Source organism: Salarias fasciatus, chromosome 23 (assembly GCF_902148845.1).
Source record: "Salarias fasciatus chromosome 23, fSalaFa1.1, whole genome shotgun sequence".
NCBI lineage: Eukaryota > Metazoa > Chordata > Actinopteri > Blenniiformes > Blenniidae > Salarias > Salarias fasciatus.
The window spans coordinates 2,238,325-2,262,354 of NC_043766.1; the positions used below are offsets into that span (position 1 = coordinate 2,238,325).

At 42.4% G+C, this 24,030-nt stretch overlaps 1 long non-coding RNA gene across 1 annotated transcript in view; it reads right to left on the reverse strand.

Annotated features, from left to right (window-relative positions):
- Positions 1-1,478: 1,478 nt before the first annotated feature.
- Positions 1,479-24,030, reverse strand: part of LOC115382318 (uncharacterized) — a 159,631-nt gene continuing 137,079 nt past the window's right edge. The window contains exon 3 of the long non-coding RNA XR_003930525.1: positions 1,479-1,523. This is a non-coding gene — a long non-coding RNA (uncharacterized LOC115382318). The remainder of the gene's footprint in view (positions 1,524-24,030) is intronic.

The window sequence follows — 24,030 nt, forward strand, 5'->3', positions numbered from 1 at the left end:
GTGTGTGTGTGTGTGTGTGTGTGTGTGTGTGTGTCTTTGATGAAATTATGCGTTTCTGTTGTGTGGCATGCTTGCTTTCCATTCCCTCTCGGCAGTTTTTATTACATAATCAGCATGTTTTGTTTTTTTTATATATTTGTAATATTGTTGTCTGTGTGTTTGCGAAATGTTTCCTCACTGCTTCTATTACTCACTTTATTTTCAGTTTATAGAACAAACCATCACTCTGTCAGTGAAACGACATCAGTATTAATTAGAATGGTATCATCCAACGCAAGGTTTCTCATTAACTTTGATCAACACAGTTAAGCAGCACTGGGAGGTCAAATGATGGCGCAGCAGGTGAACCTGTAGCCGGTCGGGGATTTCACTCCGACACGTGGCTACAGAAGCCTCCACATCAGACAAATGAAGGACAGGCTTGATCACACGCTGCTGTTTGAACACACACACACACACACCTGTAATGACACTAAGCAAAACATGCTAAACATCAGAAGGACATGCCGCCTGACTGTCAGCTCTTACGGCTCTTTATGACCTTTTAACAAATATGCTGTTTCATCTGCGCCTTCATCCACAGTTAACCAGATGAAGCAGGTGGCTGAGACGCCAGATTTCCGTTGGCTTCCACCAAAACTTTGCATCAAATCAGGACGAACCTTTATATCTTGAACCTATCTTGATCAGACGCAGCATGACGGATGTGTAAATACTGCCACACATGCACCAGCTGCATTGTGGGACGGTTACTAGAATGCAGCACGGCCTTGAATAATACAGCTGTGCCTTGTGCTGTGAATATTTACTCAGTTGTTGTGTTTTATTTGGGGGGTGGGACTTCACTGGAATCATTTAAATGAATTAATTACAAAAGTAAAACATTTACTTTGAACCAACAAATATTTCTCTGTGCATCTGAGAGAATTCCTTCCAGGTACCATCCAGACAGCAAGGTTAAAGTGAACGCTTCACTGTTTGTGCTTCAGTTCCGGACATTACACAGAAATGATAGGAACCTTGAAGTTTTCATGCTGGGCCACTAGTTGACACTGTTGGTTGTTTTTGTAATGAAGCCACACACACACACACACACACATACACACACGCACGCACGTGTTGGGTTTCCCACTCTTTTGGGGACATTCCATTGACTCCCATTCATTTCTAGCCCCTAACCTTGACCCTTACCCTAACCCTAACCCACACCAAAACAAAGCGTAGCCCTAAAGAAATGTTTTTGTACTTTTACTTTTTTCAGTAACAACAACATGGTCGAGAAAACACTGTTTCCCTTCATGGGGACCCAAGAAATGTCCCCACAAATGACATTGTGCCTGGTTTTCCTATGTTGTGGGGACATTTTGTCCCCACGACCATACGAAAACCCGCACTCACACACACACACACACACACACACACACACACACACATGCTGCAGAGAAAACATTAACAATGGGAGAAAACGGACGTTCGTATGGACAGAACACCAAGCTGGATTATCATTACGGTGACTGTAAAAACTAAACCTACCAAGTCCAGGAGATTCTGGCCCAGGACCAGGCGAATGTGGACTGGAACCAGGACCAGGAGAATGTGGACTAGGATTGATGTCGCTCTGGAGGAAAACATTGTTCTCATTGCTCCTCTACTGAGCATGTTTTGTTGTTTATCGCCACTTTGTCCGAAGGATTTCCAGAACCCCGCAGATGAATCCTTTCTTCGTGTTTCAGCCTGTAGTTTCCCTCTGCGGAGGTTAATGGAAACCGTGCTTCCAGAGCTGGTTAATCCCGACCATCTGAACTGAACCACAGTTGAAAAGAAGAGAAGAAGAGAAGCGGCGGAGGAGTTAAATATAGCATTGACTGGGAGGAGCAAGAGGTAGAGTGTGAAGAGATAAGAGCCATAATGAGACGAGTTTAAACGCTGACATGTAGTTGATATGTTTCTCATATGTGATAAATGTGTTTAGTGCGCCTGTCTGTGTCTCCTTTTAATTGCAAGCAGTGTGAATAGTGAGTGAACCCTCTTCCCCATTTCTCTATTTCCTCTCTCCCTCCTCTCTCTCTCTCTCTCTCTCTCTCAAGGGTTGATCATTCTCATCATTACAAACAGACCTGGTTTACATTCATTAGCCCAACACTCACAGCAATCAGGCCACGGTGCCAGGGGGCAATGGTCCTCTTTATAAAATCACATCGCCTAATAGCGCTGTTCTATAATTATATTCCATTAACATCTATCAAAATGTACTCGTGCACACCACGCAGATTATCCGCCACCGCTTTGGCACTCTGTGTTTGTGCTAATGCCTCTTCTTTTTCCTATTAGCATCTTTCTGGGGAAGCTAGCAAGCAGCTTGACGGTTGCTCCCGACAGGTTTTTGTTGCTGGTCGTCTTCTGTCATGTTAAGTGCTGCATTTAGCGTTCAGATTAAATGACAAAAATCAGCAGGAAAACAAATCCTGTAAAACACGGGCACCGTTCACACGACAACACTTCAATTAAAAATAAATACTTCATTTTTGCATTGTGGTGCAAATTAAGAAAGCTGCACTCTCCGTGTCTCTGAGCACCGCTATGCTAGGGAAGTTTAGCCTTTTCACCTACGGACGTGTAAACAGGGCTAGATTGTAATACAACAGTTCTGTTGCCGTGCGTCACATACAATAACTTTATTTATTAAGTACTTTTCAAATTTTCATTTACAATGTGTTTTACAATGAAAAAAAGAAGCTTTAAGCAGGTTTTTTTCAGTGTTTTTCAGGCCAAGGACCCCCAAACTGATATATAACAGAGGGTTCCCTTGTTTGTTTTGACCCTCATCAGCTGCTGGTTGAGGGTAATGTGCCCTTAAAGAAATTTCAATTTGTGGAGAGTAAAAAATATTGGGAAAACAACCAGGAAATCTAAATAAATAAATAAATAAATAAATAAAATGAATCATAAAACTTTCGACCCCGCTGCAGTACCTCCATGGACCCTCCAGGCCTTGCGGACCCCCTGTTGAAGACTTCTGGTTTAAAGCAATAAAAACAAATTCAGGAAATCACATAAAAGACTAAGTAAAGTCCTGGGAGGATGAAAATCCATCAACTGAAGCGGAGTTCTTTTGTATGCCGTGTAGTGAGGTGCAGCCTCCTTCACCCGCAGCGGCGGGTCGGGTGTTTGACACCATTAAAAGGAATCAACCAGACAATCTCAGGTAACAAACAGACTCAAAATCAGTTAAAAGCTCTTGAAATAAGGAAGCCTGGGGCGAGCAACCAGGACAGACGCCGTCTGGTCAAAAGTCTGGCAGGGGAATTTCACAGTGTTAATATCAGGAGATAGTAGAGAAAAGGGAATTGCAGTAGTTTAATGTGGATGATATGAAATGATGATTTACATTTATCAAATCAGTAAAGTTTGTTGACTAAACCTCAAGAAAAATAGCTTTTTTGCTGTTGGTTTAATGAATTATCATCCCGAACAGTGTAAAATGCGTGTATTTCTTTTCTTTTTAATTGCTTATTTAACTCACCATGGATATGAGGTGCAGGTTTCTTCCTGTTAAATCGAGTTTCTCCTTTCTCCACCTCCTCTGCTTGCTTATGTTAAACTGTTGGTTTTTCTACGTAGAGGTATCTTGAACTGACTGTGGTGTTTTTTCTTCTAGACAAATAAAACAGAATTGAACTGAAGCTGGTTTGGTCCATGGGCTCTACGATTCATGCCCGTCTTGCTCACTGTTTACAGTGATACATAAAAAAAAAATCAAAATAACTGTGTTGTCCTTTTTCATCTGGTATTTGTTGTATCTTTACAACTTTGTTCAGTTCTTCACAGCATTTAGATGATGTTCTTGTTGGCATGCACAGCTTTTTTATGTCTTAATTTCGCCTCCATGAAGATCGTTTTTGTTTCTGATTTTGTTGTTGCTTTCTATGATGTGTGTGGATATGTTGTCCTCCTCGTTTCCTGTTCTGTCATTGTTGTGTATTTTGAAGTCGCCTGTTTCATGGCTGTCTTCTGCCTCCTCTCTTTTGTCTTCTCATCATGTTTCCCATTTTTGTTGGCGTGTATTGTGAGTTTCTCTTGTTTTCTTTTTTTCTAATTGTGTTTACCACTTGTGTTAATTCTCATTGCTCTTTTTCTTTTCCAATTTTCATTGTTGTACTTTGTAGGTAACTCTTAGTTCTGTGTGAATTATTGTGCTTTGTGTCTCTTTATAAACAAGCATCATGTTGTGCTCCTCAAGGCCGCCCACTGCACTGCACTGGCTTTCAGCACAGTAATTAAATTAGCATTATTATGTCTAATGCAGCTTTCGTTTTAAAAAAAATACTGTAACGTTTCCACAAACAAACGTAATTAGTGTATTGATTAAAGCGCGGAGAAATCATTCACGTGTGCCTCTTGGTGGTGTGTCCACTGTGCAAGCTGCCATTTTCCTTTGCTAATTTACTCATTTACTTTTCCACATTGTTTCCTCACAGGGACGTGGGAGTGAAGACAGGCTGCGATGCATCATCTGCAAGGCAAAGGTAGGTTTTAACGACGTGTGCGGATGAGGGGAGTGACGGTGGTGCGCTCCCAAAAGAAAAAAAATGCAATGAAACGTTCAACGGCGTCTGATTCTTCTAGACTTTACTGTGCAGGTAGTCAGCATTTAGACTAACACAGTTTGAGCCATTAAACATCGTCTGCATGTCACAGATTGGAGCCCAGAAGATCCATATTACTAATGAGCAATCAGGCCTTTGTTTTGCTCTGTGATTTAGCTGATTTTGCCAGCAGTTGCGTTGCTTATGAGCTGTAAGCCGCCTTTTTATTCCTCCTTATTGTGGCGGGGAGCTCGTCGCCGCAGAAAAAAAGAGGGCGAAACATTATAATATTTGGCAACGGATGCAAGCCGTGTAATGACAAAATCTGTATTCATTTGCTGAGCACAAATTAATCACCCCCCCCCCCCACCCCCCCCCACACACACACACCCCGCCCCCCACACCCCCTGTGCTCTGTCCTCCATGCAAATTCTGCCGTCAACACGTTGCACTTTGTGTTTGTGCGCCGTATCAGTGTGAAGCGGCGGAGCCGATGTGTCATCACAGATGGGGTTACGTGGCGGGACAAGGTGGCTGCATTACTAACCATCTCGGATTAGGAAGTGTGCCGCTGATGTGCTGGATGTATTCATGCCTGCGCCGTGGGTCAAAGCGTCACACGCTGGCGACGGGGTGTTTTATTCATTGTTTGGTCTGCAGTCGGGTCTGCTCTGTGTGTGTGTGTGTGTGTGTGTGTGTGTGTGTGTGTGTGTGTGTGTGTGTACAGGAGGGATGCGAGATGTGCAAGAAAAAAGAAAATGTCACAGTAACTCCGACCATGACCTTTCCCGAGTTTAGGATAATTTAAACATGAAATCATCCAAACACACACTCTCAAACGGATTCACACTGATGAAAGTTCAATGAAACATTTAGTCTGCGTGGGGAGTCTCCGCCGTGTGTTGTTATCCATCCAGGAATGTGTGTTAGCGCATGTTCTCTGATCCTAAGTGGAGTCGAACCTCGCTGTTGTTCTCCACCATGGAGGACAGCGGGCCTGGTGACACAGTGTGCAGTTTGCTCTGAAACACCGACCTTTCACTGGACCAGCAGCAGAACCGAGCTGTGGAGCGTCAGCAAGGCTGGTAGCGACGCAGCCGTGAGGATGGGAGTTTGTGAAGACATGAAAGGCGCAGTCGTGAAATCATCACATTTCTGATTGTAGTCGTTTTAATGTTGGGCCACTTGTTGGCGCTGTTGGTTGTTTTTGTGATGTGCACACAAGCAGAGAACGATTCGCTGTGAGCATTAACAATGGGAGAACACGGACATTCATATAGGGTTGATTAATCACAGGAAGTCCATATTCATTCGCAATTAATTACACTTTGAATTCCATGTTTAAAATTGTGTTGTTTTGCATTTCAGTGCAGTTTTGAGCCCAGAACGTAAAGCTTTCATATGTTCAAACAAACAGTTCAATCTCATTCAGTAATTTTTTGAAATTTGCTTAAAATGCAAACCAGTTGCTCGATAGATCAGCTGATTTGTGTAAAGAGGGTCTTGGTTGGTAATTGATCTCAGATTAAGAATTTCCTGTATAACCTTGTTGGATGTTCTTTCAAAATAAAGTGCCATGTAGCTCAACTTCATACAACGTCCATGTTCGAAATACAGTTTTCAAACTGAACCCTCCAAACCTTAAAGGTGCATTAAGGAGTTTTACAACCTTAAAAATACTTATTTTCCACCATAAATATGTTACACATTTTTAATGATGTGTCCAATGTGCCCTGACATATTCATTACAAGTTCCTCTAACAGCGCTAAACTGTCACTTGAAAGTCACAGTGCCGGTCCGGCACCAGAATTTTTTTGGGGAGAATTTGAAAGGAATGACGTAATGCGCGCTCCGGCTGGTTAGGTTTCGTTTTGTCCGCCATTACTCCGCAGGATGCTTAGTGAGCAACAACTGAGCAGGATCTTCCAGAAAGTCAGAACAGACTGGCTTCTAGCACTGCCACAGCTCCACACAGACTCCACCAGGGAGAAGACACTTAAATCTTACTTGAGCGCTTCTAAACGAGTGAAGACGGAGTCCCCCTTTTCCGTGCACGGGAGCCACAGGCACGAGTTTTTCACTAAGCTGCGTTACGCCCAAGGCCTGCAGGGGGCGCTGTTTCGCATAAAACGTGAAAACTCCTTAAGGCACCTTTAATTATACAATTATTCATTAATCACAGTGAAAAAATTAATCCTTTGACAGCCCAAAATTAATTAATCGGGATTAACGCAGTTAACTCCGCAGCCCTAAAACAAACAACAAGTGTTTTACGTTTTCGCTGGAGAGCACCGCTGCGTGAAGAGGGCTGTAGAGTTGATCTGACGTTGCTCCATGCAGCGCTCGGGTTTTAGCTTTAGCCTTGGATTTACTCTACATTCAGAGTTCTGGCAGCTCGGATCACGTGTGACGAAAACCTTCTTTTCCCGGCACTTCGGCTGTGTGAGAGTGTTCCATTGCACAAGTGACCAACAAAACTGACAAAAGGCTCATTTCAGTACATCGGAACTTCCCTTCCCCTCCAGAAAGAGGAATTCCCCCTTACAGTGCTGTTGTTGCGTATTTTAGGATATATATATATATATATATATATATATATATATATATATATATATATACATATATATATATATATATATATATATATATATATATATATATATATATATATACATACATACATACATATATATATATATATATATATATATATATATATATATATATATATATATATATATATATATATATATATATATATGAGACACTTCTGATGTGCTGTGATTTTAATATCCTGCTGAATTTAATCTCTTTTACATTTACTTGTTTTCTTGGTCTGAAAGTATTGAGTTGTGTCATTCCTGCTAATTTATCCTTTATTTTTTAGCTTTAATTGTCTCCAGTGTTTGTATTTGTATATCTAATGAAACATTATAATTATTATCATTATAAAACATTGCTGACAGACTCTAGGGTCTATGGGTTTCCACAGGGGTCAAGGGTCAGGGACCCTCAGTGCCTCAGATATGGCTACCGTCATGCACTGTACGCACACTGCAGACAGGAATATCAGCAGCAGTGAGCCGAGTCGGTGGATGAGGGGCTGAGCAGGGATCAGCTGCAGGATTGGATGATTCGGTGCCGTTTGAACTCAGCTCAACACGACGTGTCAGGACAAGTTAGAGAGACACGTCCGCCAGCTGTCACTCTCCGCCTCAGACTAATGTAAGTCTCCGCCGTCGACGCTTCGTCTGCTGTTTGAGTAATAAAACAGCATTTAGCTGCAGGCGAACACGCTGACTTGACTTGACTGTTTCCCCGCTCCGATCTGCCTCGTACCTGTGGCACGCCGGTCAATTCTTAATGGCGTCTTTGAGGCGTCCCGGTGACCACGACCGCCGGGTGGGCACTGAGAGGAGCAGCTGTGCCATTTCCAGAGTGATTGTGGGGAATCTCCTCTTGACATGATCTCTGCTGCATCGAGTTAATGCATCAGTATAATAACATTTTAATGTCTGCGGTGGCACGGCCGTTTAATATTTGTCCACAGAGGGATGTATGTGTAGATCGGCAGTGACTCTAATGACGGTGATAATCATTTGGTCCTGTGTGGTATCTCTCTGTAATGCATTACCGCAATCACCCCTGGTTAACATTAAGAGGCTTCAGCTATTAGGACTTTGAGTGAGCGTCGCTCGCTCTAGTCTCAGTTCACTGTTGCTGGTCATTTCATCTTTCAGGCAACTTTTAACAAAGCAAACAAAGAAGCAAAAAAAAAAAAAAAAAAATATATATATATACACACACACACACACACACACATATATATATATATATGTATATATACACACACACACACACACACACACACACACACACACACACACACATATATATATATATATATATAATTGTTATTGTCAAAGCTGCCCTCCACCCCCACCCCCACCCGTTTCCCCTCTTTCCAGAATGTGGGCCAGTTGTATGAGCTATGCTAATTTGTTGGGGCAATGAATGCATTAATTTCATTAGCACATGGCCTCAAAGCAATAATTACCAGAGTAGGTGTGTCAGAAGCAATCATGTTAAAATTTGCCAGTTAATTATTAAGATTTTGTTCTGAGGGACCTGGATTTGACATGAGTCGCTGAGGGAAAAGAGAGAAGAGGGAGCAGGGCATCAGGAGAGGAAGTTAATGCGTTCCAGTGGCCGAGGCTAGGTGCTAGCTGTTGGATGGGGCTGGAGGATGTGGGGTCACCCCACTGGCACTTTTTTTTCTTTTCTTTTTTTTTTTTCCATGTTGACAGCTCACATTGTAGACTAATTACTGCGTATAGGAGAACCGGGCTAGCTGGTGCTCAGTCAGTCCAGGAGGGTGTAATTATGTACAGAGAGGGAGGTCGGAGACCAACACCCCTGCCCCCGACCCCTCTGACTCCACCAGGCCCACACGGTTTGTTTCTTAAGTTAGCACGTTTAATTAAACATAATAATCAAAAAAATATTACTACGGTAGCAGCAGCATCTCTGCCATCTACATGAATCCCAAGCATTTTCAGATTTCACCGTGAAACACCGAAAGTTTTCCACTTTTACTTAAAATTCTTCTCACGTAATCAGGGTCTGAATTGACCCAAAATGTATTTCCTTACTTATTGTTTTAAACACGATCAGATGGAAGGATATGAACTGATTTGAAGCCACTAATGAATTCATTACAGACATGATATAAAAATCAGTGCAGGTGGCCGACACTCATAAATGAACCAAAAACCAAAACAACCCCTGCAAATCGTGTGTTCTGCACCTTTCGGTGAACCTGCCCCGCCCCGTGTCTCTCAGCTGTCTCCTTATCGGTGCCAACGTTTACCAGATGCCCCCCTCCCTGAAAACTCTCCTGTCCCCCCCCCCCCGCTTAGTGAGGGGGGGGGGGGGGGGGGGGGGGAGTTAATCATCACTTGATTCTATATGGAAAGCAGATTATCCTTTGATTTGGATGAATGCGGCAGCTGCCAGACACTTCATTTGACTAAAAGCAGGACATTGTGGCGAGGCCTCTCGCATGTCACTAAGCCTCTGTCAGGACAGGACGGTGACAGGAGATGACGCATGAAAGGGAGTCCTCCTTATGGCTTTCCCAGGACAATGGGAGACGGCCTTGAGATAAGTGTGTGTGTGTGTGTGTGTGTGTGTGTGTGTGTGTGTGTGTGTGTGTGTGTGTGCTGCAGAAACAGCCCAGCACTCTGTCTTTACTGTTTTAACAGCGCACGTTAACAGTATTCTAACACATCACTGATAATTTTACTTTTTTTAACAGAAATACCTCCTGATGGTCAAAGTGGAAAAAGATTTCCACAAACTGATGACAAAAAAAATTTAGTGAAGACATAAATATTCAGCGCCTGTAAAGCGCCTGGTGCGGCCTCATGCTGTGAGGATGCCGATCGCACCGAGCAAAAACGTCACGAAATCCTGGAAGGCAGCCTGACTCACTCTGCAGATAAAACTTTATTTTCATCATTTAGAGAGAACGTCGCAGAAATTTAGGTTAACAAGATCAAAACGATTGGCAAATATTCAGTCAGTATAAGTCAATTCAAACGCTTTGTAAACATGTGTTTCCAGTTGACTTCAACATGTTTTGTTGATATTGGCATAGAGTGGAACGAACATCATGAAGGTTTACTATCCGTTAGACTCATCCTCACCCTTTTAGCAGAGCTCAGTTTGCTCTGTAATAAATAAAAATAAATAAAATAAACAAAATATGAAGTGGACAATGGACTTCCTGAAATCTTGCTGAAATGACAAGTTCTTATTTCAATTCAAGCTTCCATGTTTACGTCCACATTTGCTGGTCACTTATATTTATATTTTAGATTCTCTCAGGCTCAAACTCAAACTCAGGCAACTCCTTTGCCAGATAAATCTGGAAAGTGGAATGTTCTGGATTCAGGGTGGTCATTAAGGGGTCGATCGGAGGCTGTGGGGTCTCGAGGGTCCACATACAATGAAAACACTCTTAACAGCGGTTCCAGTACGCAGTGTAAGTTTTAGCTTGGCGGACATTAGAGTTAAACGCCAGCCTCGGCTCAGATGTTTCCGCAGGTGACTGACATCAGGAAGCTATCGCTGCTTTTTGAGGTGGATGATGGAAACGATTCCCACAGCGTCATCTAACAACTCCAGACAGCAGCTGCCAGTCTGCCGGTGCTGCTGCCGCGCTCTCATTAGCAGAGGTCCCAGCTGTCTTAAAGCACTATTAATGGCAACTATAAAGGAATGTAACGTGAACAAAATGCAGTAATGTTGAGTGATGGCTGTTTTATTGCGGCGTTGGATGTGTGAGGGTTATAAATTCTTGCTTGCACAATGCAGCACTAAAGCTATTGATTTTTTAGCGTCTTACTTTTCAGAATGGACTCTGATGAGACTTCAGTTTTGCTTGTTCCCGATGTCTTTTTAAATAAAGTTATCAGTTATCACTGTGAATACAGATTTAACACAAACTGTAATTGTTTTTGCAATTTTAATGAATATAGTTTTTTTTTTCTTTTTTCTTACATGACAAGTGAAAATACAAACATTTTGTTGCATTCGAGTGTCAGTTAACATAAAATGATTTGATCGCTGCTTAAAAACAATTTAAGTAGTACAACTTAAATATTAAGATGTGGGATTAGATCAGATAGAACTTTTTTTTAATCCCATTTGGGTTAGCTGAAATAAATTAATAAACTCACAGCAATCCAGCAGAATAGTGAGAATAACAGCAGGGCTAGCATATTCAGACCACTTGTTTTGAGTTTGTTTGGGATTCGTGGTTTTGCCCAGCCTAACGCTTTGACATGGTTTGAGGAGTGCAGTCATCCACCTCTAAACGACCAGCTAACTCAAGACCGAGTCAAGACCACGACCAGAGCCTCCCCAGACCGAGCCGTAAAAGGGCTACGAGTTAGTCAAGGCCAAGATCTCGAAAATGTGGTCTCAAGACCAAGACCAAGTAGTACACTACTAAACTCTGAAACCTCAGACAGGACGTGATTTGATGTGCAGTAGCGTTGGTAGAGTCAAACCAAAGAGAGCTTCAAAAGTCTCTTATCGATGCAGAACAGTTCATGCTAGCTGATGCTGCACATCTGGAGAAGATTCTTTCCTGTTGTCACTTTAATAAAGCCATTCAGGCTTTCTCTCCTTCTCGCTGTATCACCCCACTTCCTATCCCCATTTTGAGTGACGTTCGTCATCCAAAAACAAAGTGGGGCTTCACAAAGCCGTCGTTATCACAACATCAGAATGCACAGTGTACATTTTGCAATGGACTGAATAAACAGTAATCAATTAGGTTTTCATGCACTGAGGTTTTCATAAAGTTTGATTCACTGCGATTACATCTCAAAAAATGTGCAATTAACTAATGGTAGGGTAAATTAGGACCAAGAGATAAAGCACTGTTACTTGAGAGAACGAATCTCAAAGCACAAAGCCATTAACACCACTGAGTGAAATCGCCAGTGATCACAAATCTTAGTGTTATGATCCTTATCAACAATATTATCACACAAACTGTCTGTTTGCTTCATAATGTGCATCCTGAAAGAAGAACATTTGCAGGTACAGCCGATCTACACAGAAAAAAAAATCAGTTTCCATGTCTTTGCTGCCGAAGTTGAAAACCCAGCGTTGAGAAGGACGCGGTTACAGTTCTTTGTGGTCCCCCTTGCCCCTCCCTGCTCTTTGGTATGCACTTCATCTCTCTGCCAGCACCCTCTGAGACATTTGGTGCAAACATTGGACCCACAAAAGCACAGCGAAAGGCCAAAGAAAGTCCCACTTGCGAACAGTATATCTTACCATTGGTACTTTGATAAAAGATGCATGAGGTTTTAAAGCATTTACAGCTCTCCGAATCCATCAATTAGTGATAAGAGATTATAAAAAAAAAAAAAAAAATTCAACACATTTCTGTTAGGCTTTTACAATAATTTGCCTTCCATTTGTTCGTCACGGAGACACTTGTACATGCCAAACACAAATTACATTATTTTCTGTCTGAGCAGTACTTCTCCACGGGCAAAGCTCACATTGAGCCCAAAGAAAGAGAAATCACTTGCAGATGTGTTGCTGTTTAGCTGGCTAAAGAAAAAAGAACAGAAAGGAGAGGAGCTGTGAAAAGGCGAGCGCTGATGGCTGCCGAAATGAAGGTTTGAAGTTCACATATCATTAACATACATGAAATCATCTTCTCCCCCGAATGCGCTCTCCCCCCACAGCCTGCCTTTGTCTTCAAACAGCGCCACAGCAATCACTACACTCAGACATAATGCATCATAATGACAGTAATTTCAGTATCAAATTTTCAAATGTTAGACCTTAATTCATTGCGGATAAGTAGCTTAGTTCTGTTTCACTTTTTCAGCTGTTCTTAGTGCTTCGAGGAATGACACGTCTGAGGCGAACCTGCGAGGCGCTGGACACAGGAACACATTAAAGCCTCAGCTTTAAATACCATTAGGAGCATTTAGGGCTTTCAGCAGCGGGACAAAACAAAAGAGACTCCCAGATTTATTTAATTCAATTTCCATTGTGCACTCATGATACGCTGAGTTTTGCAGGTGTGTTACATTTCTGACGATCACATGACAGTCGTCACATCGATTCCCTCAACAACGGAACCTAAAGCCTGCTCCTCTTGTCGGGTCATCCACATCGTCTCTTCATCAGGCTCAAGCTCACTTGACTGACTTACTGGTGAACAATCCATCCACACAGTCTCTCGTATAGTTTATAGGGATCAAGCGTCCGGTTTGTGCAGAGTTTCAATGCTCAGATTCAGATTCAGACAAGGGGCAAATCATTCGCAGCCTCCCAGTGCCCTCACATTCATGCATGCACTCATTGCACAACTCAATAAATAATCAATGGAATCAATCATCAAAGGAAACAATTATGCTTTACATATGGGGCAGAGGGAGATTTCTCAACAGCAACATCAAACCAGATGCGATAAAAGATAAGCACATAAGATAAAAACTAGGCAGCATAAAAGAAAATATTAAAGAAAAAAAGAACAATAGCAAAAATAATATATATGACAAGAAATTTAATGTCAAATACTGAATCACTGTGGAAACTTCCATTAATCAGTCAATCAATTTTAAGAATGGAGAAAAAGCTCATTTGAAACGGCCCTGGCTGAACGGTGGTGGTCGTTCTTTAGAAAGGAACAAAAGTGAGCATGACAGCTGTGTCTCAGGTCTGAGAACATGGCGTAAAAATGTTAATAAAAATGCAAACCAACACAGAGAGGACGATGAATGTCTAAACATTCTTTCTGTGATGAGTTGAAGGTGTCAGCCGATGCACTGCTCTGAATAATGTAGTGGTGCTGTTGTGAAGACATTAAACATGATCTGTTTGCTGTGAAGTTGTTGATGACAAACAAGCTGGTCTGAATACTTCAGAAACGTATAATCCACTGGGACTTTCAGCCCTCGAGCTTACACTGAATGGGCTGAAGAAGAGAAAATCTCCAGTGAGCAGCACTTCTCTGGGACATAACACCTTGTTGACACCAAAGGTGAAAGGAGAAAGGACAGACCGGCTGGAGGTGACGGAAGACAACAGCGTCTCAGCTTTTCCAACATGAGGAACCATTAAAATGATGGTCGATGGCAGCAGAAGGCCAAGAAGTGTCAATTCTGTCGGCTGAGAACAGGAAACTGAGGCTACAGTTCAGACACACTCAACGAAACGGGTTGATAGAAGGTTGGAAGAAGTTCTGACGAGCGTCCGTTTCTGCTGCCGCACTCAGGCCAACATGAAAACATCGATCCGTCCTGCCTTCTGTCAGCGGCTCCGGCTGCTGCTGCCGTGTGGTAATGGTACGTTTTGAACTGTTTCTGACCATATCGTTCCCTTTATGACCCTGGTGTAACCATCTCCTGATGGATGCTTCCAGCAGGATAACGCACCGCGCCGCAAAGCTGGAATCCACTCAGACTGCTTCAATGAACATGGCGACCAGTTCACCGACCTCCAGCGCTCGCCGGCCACATCTTACATGTTCGCCCAACAAATTAGCAACAACTCCACAGTGAGATGAGCTGCTGCAGCTGAAATGATTGATCGAAGTGTTGTCGGTGTCCGAGCGCCGCCTGGTGTCAACGGGCCTGAGTCGCTCAGGGCCGTCTTGAGGGTTCACAGAAAGATTCTACAGTGAGTTTCCAGTTGTTTGGGACAAAATACCTTGTTGATGCCAGAGCTCAGAGAGGAACTGACGGACAGATTGAAGATGATAGAAAGGCAAAAGTAACTCACGTCAGCATGAACCAAACTCCCTGACATTTTTAGAACCTTGTTGAATTCATGTCAACAAGCAATAACCTAGTTCTTCTGGGAAAAGTGCATCCGACCTCGTATTAGCAAGGTTTTCCAATACAGAGGCCGGTGCAAAAAGACCCAATGTCGCTAATTCACTTTATTTTGGTCAGTACTATATTTAGTACTTTCCACCATCGACTACGCTTGCTTCAGTGGAATTGTTGGGTGTTTCTCTGTTAAAGTGCCTTAAAATGATTGTGTTGTATTTGGCGCTATAGGAAAAAAAATTGGATTGTAAGTGGGAACCTGTTAGATTGTTGGTTTACACTCAGTGTCTGTGCTGAATATCACTACAAAAATCATGCGGTGCCTCTCTATTTTGTTTGTTTGCAGGGAGACAGTATGAAGCATTGTGCCGGTGCCCTCACTACAATGATTTTCTTGCGTTTAAAAAATGTGAAGAACACTTCTTTGATCCAGAAACTGAAACTTAGCAGAAGGCCTGAACCCCTGTGTCATCGAGTGAAGCACCTTAGCAACTGAAAACCATTACAAAAACCACACAAGACACGAAAAATCAGCTCCAAACTGTATATATATATATATATATATATATATGCTTGATCGTGAATGAATGTCTCCTCTCGGCGTACATCGCGCCACAGCTAGCGAGGATCAGTGTATTCATTATGAGGGTCCCCCACTGCCGTTGTGCACAGAATCTTTTGCCTCTGAAGCCAGCTGTAAATTTTGAGGGACTCTGACACGCCTGCCCGAGGGTTACAGCGGGAATGCTAACGAGGCCGCGGCGACATTTCCATCACCGTACAGTCGGCTTCACCATACATCAGCTCTGCGCCGAGCGCCTCTGAAGTCTGTGACAATTTCAGACGCAACGCTTTATTAGTATCCCTTCCCATCTTCTGCCACGTAATGAATGAGGCCATTTAGACAGGATTTACGATATCTTTAAAACTTGATTGCTCGGAATTTGAGAATTATTCATAAGACTAAAGCATCATTTGTCATACGGCGAATGCCTGTTTTGTTGGGAACAAATGGTTTTGTTGTAGTTCTTTCAAATGAACTCTGTTTCAGTCACTCCTCAATTGAGCCATTTATATGCATGCGTGTCCACGAGAGAGGCCGTAATTAAGGCGAATGCGGCTCAGGTGACAACTCACAATCAAGTTTGCCTTATAATGCGTCGAGCCGAAGTAACGGATATGGATGCAAATGATTAAGAACGCAGACACGTATCAGATTACACTGCAACTTTTGCACAAGCACTCGTTCACACTCGCTTTGAGGCGTCACACGTGCGCCGTGCACGTCGGCTGTAAGGTAGCCTCCCCCTCCTGTCCAATTAAACAGCTCACTTCAGTAATTAAATTACTCCCTGACTTTTCATGTTTCCCCTTCTCGAGAGGGAAAAAAAAGAAAGAAAGAAAAAAAGAAGAAGCGTCTTCGTCCTTGTTACAAAGATTATTGTGCACGCTTCCCGAGGCGCTGTGGCCACGCTTTGTGTGCAATGGCCAGATCATCTCTCAATTACACCAGGATCCTGAGGCAGAGGGTGGGGAACCCAAGTGGACCAGTTATGTCCACACACACACACACACACACACACACACACACACACACACACACACACACACACACGCACACTGCTATAGCTCCGAGGCACAGCTTACTAAAGCCACAGCCAAGAATGAGGCCTCTCAGGATAGATTTACACACAAATAAAACCAGTCTTATCTTGGCCCGCATGTGAACGAGAACTGATTACACGGTCTACATTTCAAAGCTCAAATTAAATGGAGTCAATTTCCTATGGCCTATTTAAACCAGTCTCAAACCTGCAGACACAATGAAGCCAAATCCAATATCACTGCACCTCAAATACGTCCGTAATTGTATTTACAATCCAGCGAGAAACCATTGGTGGACGACGCGCACAGTTAGCATTAACAGGTAATATTGTGCAGGAATAAGTAGCCAGAATGAAAATGTGTTTGGAGAGAATTATAGAGCAGGTGCAGAAATTTAACATACACAGCAAAAACAACATTCTTTAGCTATAGAGCAATGTTTTAACATTAATCGCCTTCATCAAAGCACAATAAAATGGTATTTTGATTCTTTGCTTTCATCGATATCACTGTATAACTGAGTGCACACAGGTTCCTTCACAGTGAGCGATTCCGCTACACAAGTGACACATCTGAACTTGATGAACAGCCGACATGAAATGTGGAAAAACTCAAAGATTTGACATGAAAATAATTCATAGTTTACAAAAGAAAAATGAATAAACAAGTTTGAATACTGTATTACTTCGGTGTCAGCTTGTCTTATCGATATCCTGTGATCTGATACTTTTGTCATACACACTAAAAGCAAAGCAAAGTCAAAAACAACAGCTGTGGGCCGATGGCCTCATGTGCAGACATGTGCATATTTAATTCACTTTAATTCAATTCAAATCAATTCAATTCAATTCAATTCAATTCAATTCAATTCAATTCAATTCAGATTTATTTATGAAGTGCCAATTACAACATGGTAGTTTCTAGACACTTTTAAAGAGAAACCTAACAGATCAACATGAGCAGCATAAGCAACTGTATAAAGGAAAAACTCCCTTTTAACAGGAAGAAACCTGCAGAACCAGGCTCAGAGGAGGCGGCTTTCGGCTATTATATATACCATATCTTTCCTCCTCAAGCGTAAATGAATCTTAATCATTGATGAGTGAAAATTGAGCCAAAAACCAAAAAAGAAGGTTTCCATGAGGTTCAAGATCCGAAGGACGTTTTCTTCTCTGGTCCAGGTGTAAACTTCTAGCCCCGTAAACCAGACCCGCTCACTCCTCATCCACATTTGGATTTAGAGTTAAGCTTAGTCTGGATAGGAGCCCATTGGAACTTCCTACACGGGGCGTCGGTTCCTCCTTTGACTGACAGCGCACTTCAGCCAATCAGCGCTTCAAAACAAATACGTCATCAAAATGCGTTAGCTTCTCTAAGGGTTAGCATTAGCTCATTAGCTCTAGCTCCCTTACACAATCAAAGACACGTGAAAACGTGTTTTCCTGTCAGACCCTCTCCAGGCCAGACTCTTGCTCTTGCTTTATTGTTGTAATTCTTGGTATTTTGGCTGTAACTTTACTGATTGCAGCTTTCAGACGATGGTTAAAGTTAAAGTCCGTCATCTCCGATACGTGCAGCGATAGCGTCACTTCCGGTGTAGCCACCCGAATTCGCCAAAAAAAATTGAAAACAAAAAGCGGCAACGCTGACTGGCTCGGCCATTTCAGGACTGCGTGAAATCCCCTTCTATGGGCTCCTACCCAGATTGAGCTCATCTCCAAAATCCAAACAGATGAGGAGTGGGCGGGGCTGGTTTACGAGGCAAGTGAACTTCTGAAACTTAGCAAAATGTTCTCAAAATTCAACATAGATATTGAGCTTTGCATAGAAGAAAGATGTTGTGTGTACTGCTCCTTTATTTGATCAAACAAAACAAAGAAAGAAAAAGGAAAAATTGGTAAAACTTGCAGTGAGCTCAGGTATATCTTGTACCTTGTGACTCCTTTATTCACTGATATTTGAAAATCAATTCCTTTTCCCATTTTTGTCTCGGCAGTACTATTGCGCCTCCATATCTGAAAGCATCAGTGATGATGGCTGTGGCACGAATCCATTTGATGAAGTGTTGTTGCTATTTTAAAGGGACATGAAGTCAGATATCCAAATGTTTAGCCTCCACTAAACTCCATTATGCAAATTTTGCAAAATTTTGGGCCAGTGCAGCAAAATCTCTGATTTTGAAGTAAAATCTGTGGCATTATAATGAAGAGCGAGACAGTGTGGACCACTGTTGTCAGGATCACGTGACCACCGCCTGAGACAGCCGCTCAGTCTGCCTCAATACAGCGCAGTGTGACTGCAGCTGCTGATAGCCAGCAGAAATACAGCAAGACGTGATCATCGACACCAAAATAAACGGATGTTCCACATTCTCAGTTTGCTTCCATACCAAGGTTTTTCTCTCTTGGGTTGATTCTTGTTCCACTTCATTTATTAATGTCTAGAAGACACTGGGAGGATTTTTTTTTTTTTTTTTTTCTGAATTGATGTCAAACTTACTGTTGTACCCAAGGTTAGGAATTCACATAGCATAGAAGGTAATAGTCTTATAACAGCCCTCACAGCGCAGTCTGCAGGAGCCCTAAGACAACTTTACACTGCACTGTTCTAAAAGTGTGGTGAAATCTTTGATCATGACGATGGGACAGGTTTTCAGACGGCAGTTGTTCAGTTGTAACGTGTTGGGCCGCTGTCTGACTGCACTACAGTATGACTGCTGCTGCGAGCTATCAACCATAGAAATGGGCAGGAAATGATAGCAAACTGGAGGTAAATTGGTTAAACATGTCCATGTTTTCCCTCCGTTTCCATACCAAAACCTTTTCCCCTGTCAGAAATGCCACAAGAGCAAAGGCTCTATGTTGGTTCACCTCATATTTTAATTTCCTGGAGACAGGTTGGCTTATGTAGATGGACTACAGGATAACGTTGTTTTTCCTACGGACTGAAATATGTCTCCAGCGGCCATTACCTTTGATTCAGTGGAGGGCAACATCAGAATCAAAATCAAAGTCAGCACTTTTCTTCTCTTTCATACACTGTATGTGCACCTCTTATTTGGAAGGAAATTCTCTAAATAACTGAACTGTTTTGTTATCTGAACTTTCAGGTCAGAAATGAAACATTTGTGTCGCATAATATCCCCAAATAGCACGCGGTCGACGCTGGAATCAGTATCTCCAGAAGGTGTTTTTATTGCTCACAGTAAAGTGAAGCTTTTGAGAGGACTTGAACTTTTTTTCTAATTGTGACGGCGTTTTCAAGCCTCTTTGTTCACTCGCGGCAGGAATCACCATAGCAACCACTCTTAGCAGGTGATTAGCTGATTAGCGACCCCGTCTGCCAGTCTCGTATCCATCCATGTGGATGTCTGCCGATGCTTTACCACGCACCGCATTTTGCTTGACCTGTTCAGTTTTCCAAGGCTGACTGACGACTCTAACTGGCTCATAGAGAGAATGTGAGTGTGTGTGAGTATCTGTCTGCATGTGTGTGTCCTGTGATGGACTGGATGTTGCCAGCTGAGAACTGTGACAGTTATCTGCTTTGATTTCACGTCCTCTTTTATTTTGTACCCAGACACGACAGTCATGGGCTCATGCTTCACTTCCTGTTTTCACGTCTGAACCAAGCACTGGCGGCAAAGACAAAAAATGGATTCTGACACGTTGCAGTGTGGACAGGGCGTGCTACAAACCAAGATCAAGATTATAGATTTTTCAATTTAGAGCTCAGAACGTGATTTACATGAACTGAAATGACACAACAGAAGCTTTAACACCCCTCGCACACATGGTGTTACACACTTATAGCAGGGTGATAAAAATAGGTGATCAAACCATAACAGAAACACAAAACCAACAGGTAAAACTACAGATAATAATGGAATTTAAAATGAACAAATTCTATTCATTTTTGTGAGCACGTCTGTCAAAGTGTTGTGTTTGCACAATTGTTTGTGTACCTGTTCTGTTCCATAAAGTTCTGCTAATATACATGCAGTTTTGATGAGATTAGGAAATCTGAGCAGCCCGGTTACACGCCGGTCACAACAACACACAACTGATACATATTTCATTTATTTCCACGCATGAATGAGACTTGAATCTGATCTCAAACTATCAGAATATGTATCTCTTTCCGGCTTACATTGTCCAAAAGTATATCCAACCTGTGCCGCTGAGCAGCAAAGCCTCTGAACTGGCTCACGTTACACTGACAGTGTAAATCCAGCCTCTCGTGCTCTCTCTCACCTGTTGTTTGCCAGGTTTTCTTTTCTTATGTATGAAGTCATTCCAACACTTTCTGTAGCGGATTCTTGGTTTTGCAGTTGTGGCTTGCCCTTGGGTTTTTGGTTTTGTCTTGTATCTTTGCCTCGCAGACACATTCCTGTGCATGACGTCTGATTCAAATAAAGAACGTACACTGAACTCTCTCTGCAAGTGAGTCTCTGATCCTGGTCCTGTCGTCCCAGTACAATCTGGACATGACGGACTCAGCAGAGTCACAGCCGCTTAAGGCTGCGGTTTTGGGCAGGACCATCATCTGCTTCAGCAAACCAGCAGCTGAGCTTCCCTTCTCCTGAAACGCAGTGTCCACAGACGGAGGAGCAGCTTGATTGACGGGGACTCAGCGACTGCTCTTTGCTGTTCAGACTTCCGCCTGTAGCCTATGTCAGTGAGAGCGCTGAAGTGGAAGCAGTCATTCCATTGAGGAACATTTGATGAGCATCAGCTGATCCTTGGAGGGTTTTGACTGTGGCCAATTCTCCTACCATGGCATGGCAGTGGAAGTGCTGCAAACTGTGCGACCCAGTTTCACGTGCTTGCAGTAAGACAGTTGTTGGACCAGCAGCCTCCTGGTTTCTGCCTCCAGACAGAGTCTCTCAGAAGACATAAAGACCACATGGATCCCCTTTATACTTATACAACCTATGCGTCTCCTGAAAAGGACAGTCTTTGTAACATTTTCACTCGTGGATTCTTGGTTTTGGGATTTCGACTTGCCCTTTGGATTGTGATTTTGTCTTGTTGATTTTCATGTTGGCCTCGCAGGTGGCTTCCTGACCCCTGATTCAAACAAACTGATTTGAACTTCTCGGTTACTGAACTGTCTGATCTCTGGAAGTTAGTCTCTGGTTTTAGTTGCACCACCACAGGATCTGCCCCAGCACCCGCCAGCCCTGAGTTAGAATAGAGACAGGGCTATTAAAATAGACAGAGTGGTAGAGAAGATAGCATAGCAGAGGTTAACAATACACTCCACTCTGGTCATGTACGGTTGTTTATTTTTTTGAAGGTTATAATATTATTTCATTCTTTTTTTGGACCAAAAGAAAATGCAATAACAGGATACTTTAGCACACCACAGTTCTGGCATCCTATTAATTGGGATTCATTATTTGATTTGCTGATGAAAGGAGCTTGATAACTAGCTTTTTATTGAATTACATCTTGTCCAATTAGGAAAATATTGCTGTTTTAAAATGAAGGGCATTGCACATGTAATTAACTCAAATGGAAGAAGTTATTCCAGTCTCTCTCCTTGTTTTTGTCTTTCCAGTATTGTTCTGTCTAAGTGGGGTCAGATGCATAGACGGCTGCTAATGCGTGGGTGTTTTTTCCTTTTTTTTTCTTTTTTAAATCCCACACAGCACATATTGCTGCGGCTCAGCAAAGCTCTTGATTAGCTGCAGATTTTATGTTTGGATGGTCCATTTAATTAGGTTACGTATGCAATAAAGGCCAGCCAAAAGTAATCACAAGGTTTATTACTCTTGTTAATTGAGGTTCCATTTTAACACCACAACTAAAGGTTAATGTTCTCTTGGTATATTATTTACTGTCCACACTCCAGAGGTTACTTCCCTCTCTGTAGTGGATGGGGGAGGGTGGAGGCAGGGGTGGGAGGGTGGAGGCAGGGGTGGGCGGGTGGAGTACTCCACAGGTACGAATGATTTGCGGTGCCGTAACACTGACAGCAGTTGAACTTTGGATATTTAACGCCTCGCCGTCAGCCTTCTGAAACACTCTCCGATCCTCATTTTAATAATCTCGGCTGGGGCTCTCAGGTGTGATGCCTGAGCCTCCCGGAGGTGGGCGCGAGCCCGGTCTGACGCCACTCCTAATCTCCGCCTTTAACTAACCACAGATAATTCTCCTTGCACATGCGAATCAGAGAGCGAGCTTGAAAGTGAATTGAAAGGTAGATTTGAAGTGACATTGTGTGATTAATTCAGCTGCTCCTTCGATGACCCTTGGTTCTGTCTTCACAGGGAAATGCCAATTCTAATAGTCTTCCAATAGTGATTAAAATTACAAAAATATGAACCTGTAGGTTAATCAAATGGTAATTTAACTAGTATCTGATTTAATTGACTCTGAAGAAGTACTTCAACCGTGTTTGCACTCCGGAAAATCTACATGGCTCAGCGGCAAAGAAATTGGAATATCCAGCTGTCAAGATAATAAATTTGACTATTTCATCACTGTAATCTTTGTACAATCTCCCTTTGTGCTGGTCTCCGCCGCTCACCGCTAATAAATCACCTTGTGTTTGCAAGAGTTTCACGCATTTTATGGAGCAATTGTAATACACTCAAAAGGAGCCCGAGTGCGGTGATCCACCGGCGTTCTTAACCTTTGTAGATTGAAGGATTGAAAAGTTTAAATCAGCCTTCCAACTACGTATAACTTCTCCCGTGTTACCATTATAATGGGATTTGATCTGCGAGTGCTTAGCGGGCTGGACTGAACCGTCCTGATTCATGCTGCGAAACGCAGCACTTCTTTCAGTTTCCTTTCAAAAATAAGAGAATGGACAGATGAAGGGTCTGCAACCTTTATGGTAATAAAACACAACACATTCAATTAACCAGTGAAATACGTAGTTTGTTGTATATATATCAAAACTGTATATTTAGAGAATTTAATATTTTCTTTTTTTTCCTGTTTTACCCATTTCAGTGAACAAAGCTCTTAACTTGTTTTCTGTGGTTTTAGCTGGTTAACTTTTTATTCTTTTTCTTGTTCTTTCTTTGCAAAATGAAGGGACTGGTACATTTTTTTAGAGGTTTTACTTCTTAATGGATATTAGCTGTTTTCCTTATCTTCAACCGATTATGTTTGCTGTGTTCGCTGTGACAGTTTTCAAGTTGTCTTTAGGGATTTTAGATTGCAGCCATTTGAAAACTTGTTGAATACCCATATACTTTGGCCCTTTTTGGCTCATTAATATTCTTTATCTGGTTTTCAACATGACGTTTTTGTTGTTGTTTCTCTTGTTTCCTTAAACCTCGTATTTGTCAACTTGAACTGTGAAACAAGAGCCTGGATGCAACTGAAATAGAAAAATAAGTTGAAATGAGCCACTGTAGCAGGGTTATAGAGCCACCTGTGACTCCAGAGCTGCAGGTTCACTGCTCATAAGCTGCTGTTCACAGATATTATTTTAGTATGAGAAAAGAAAT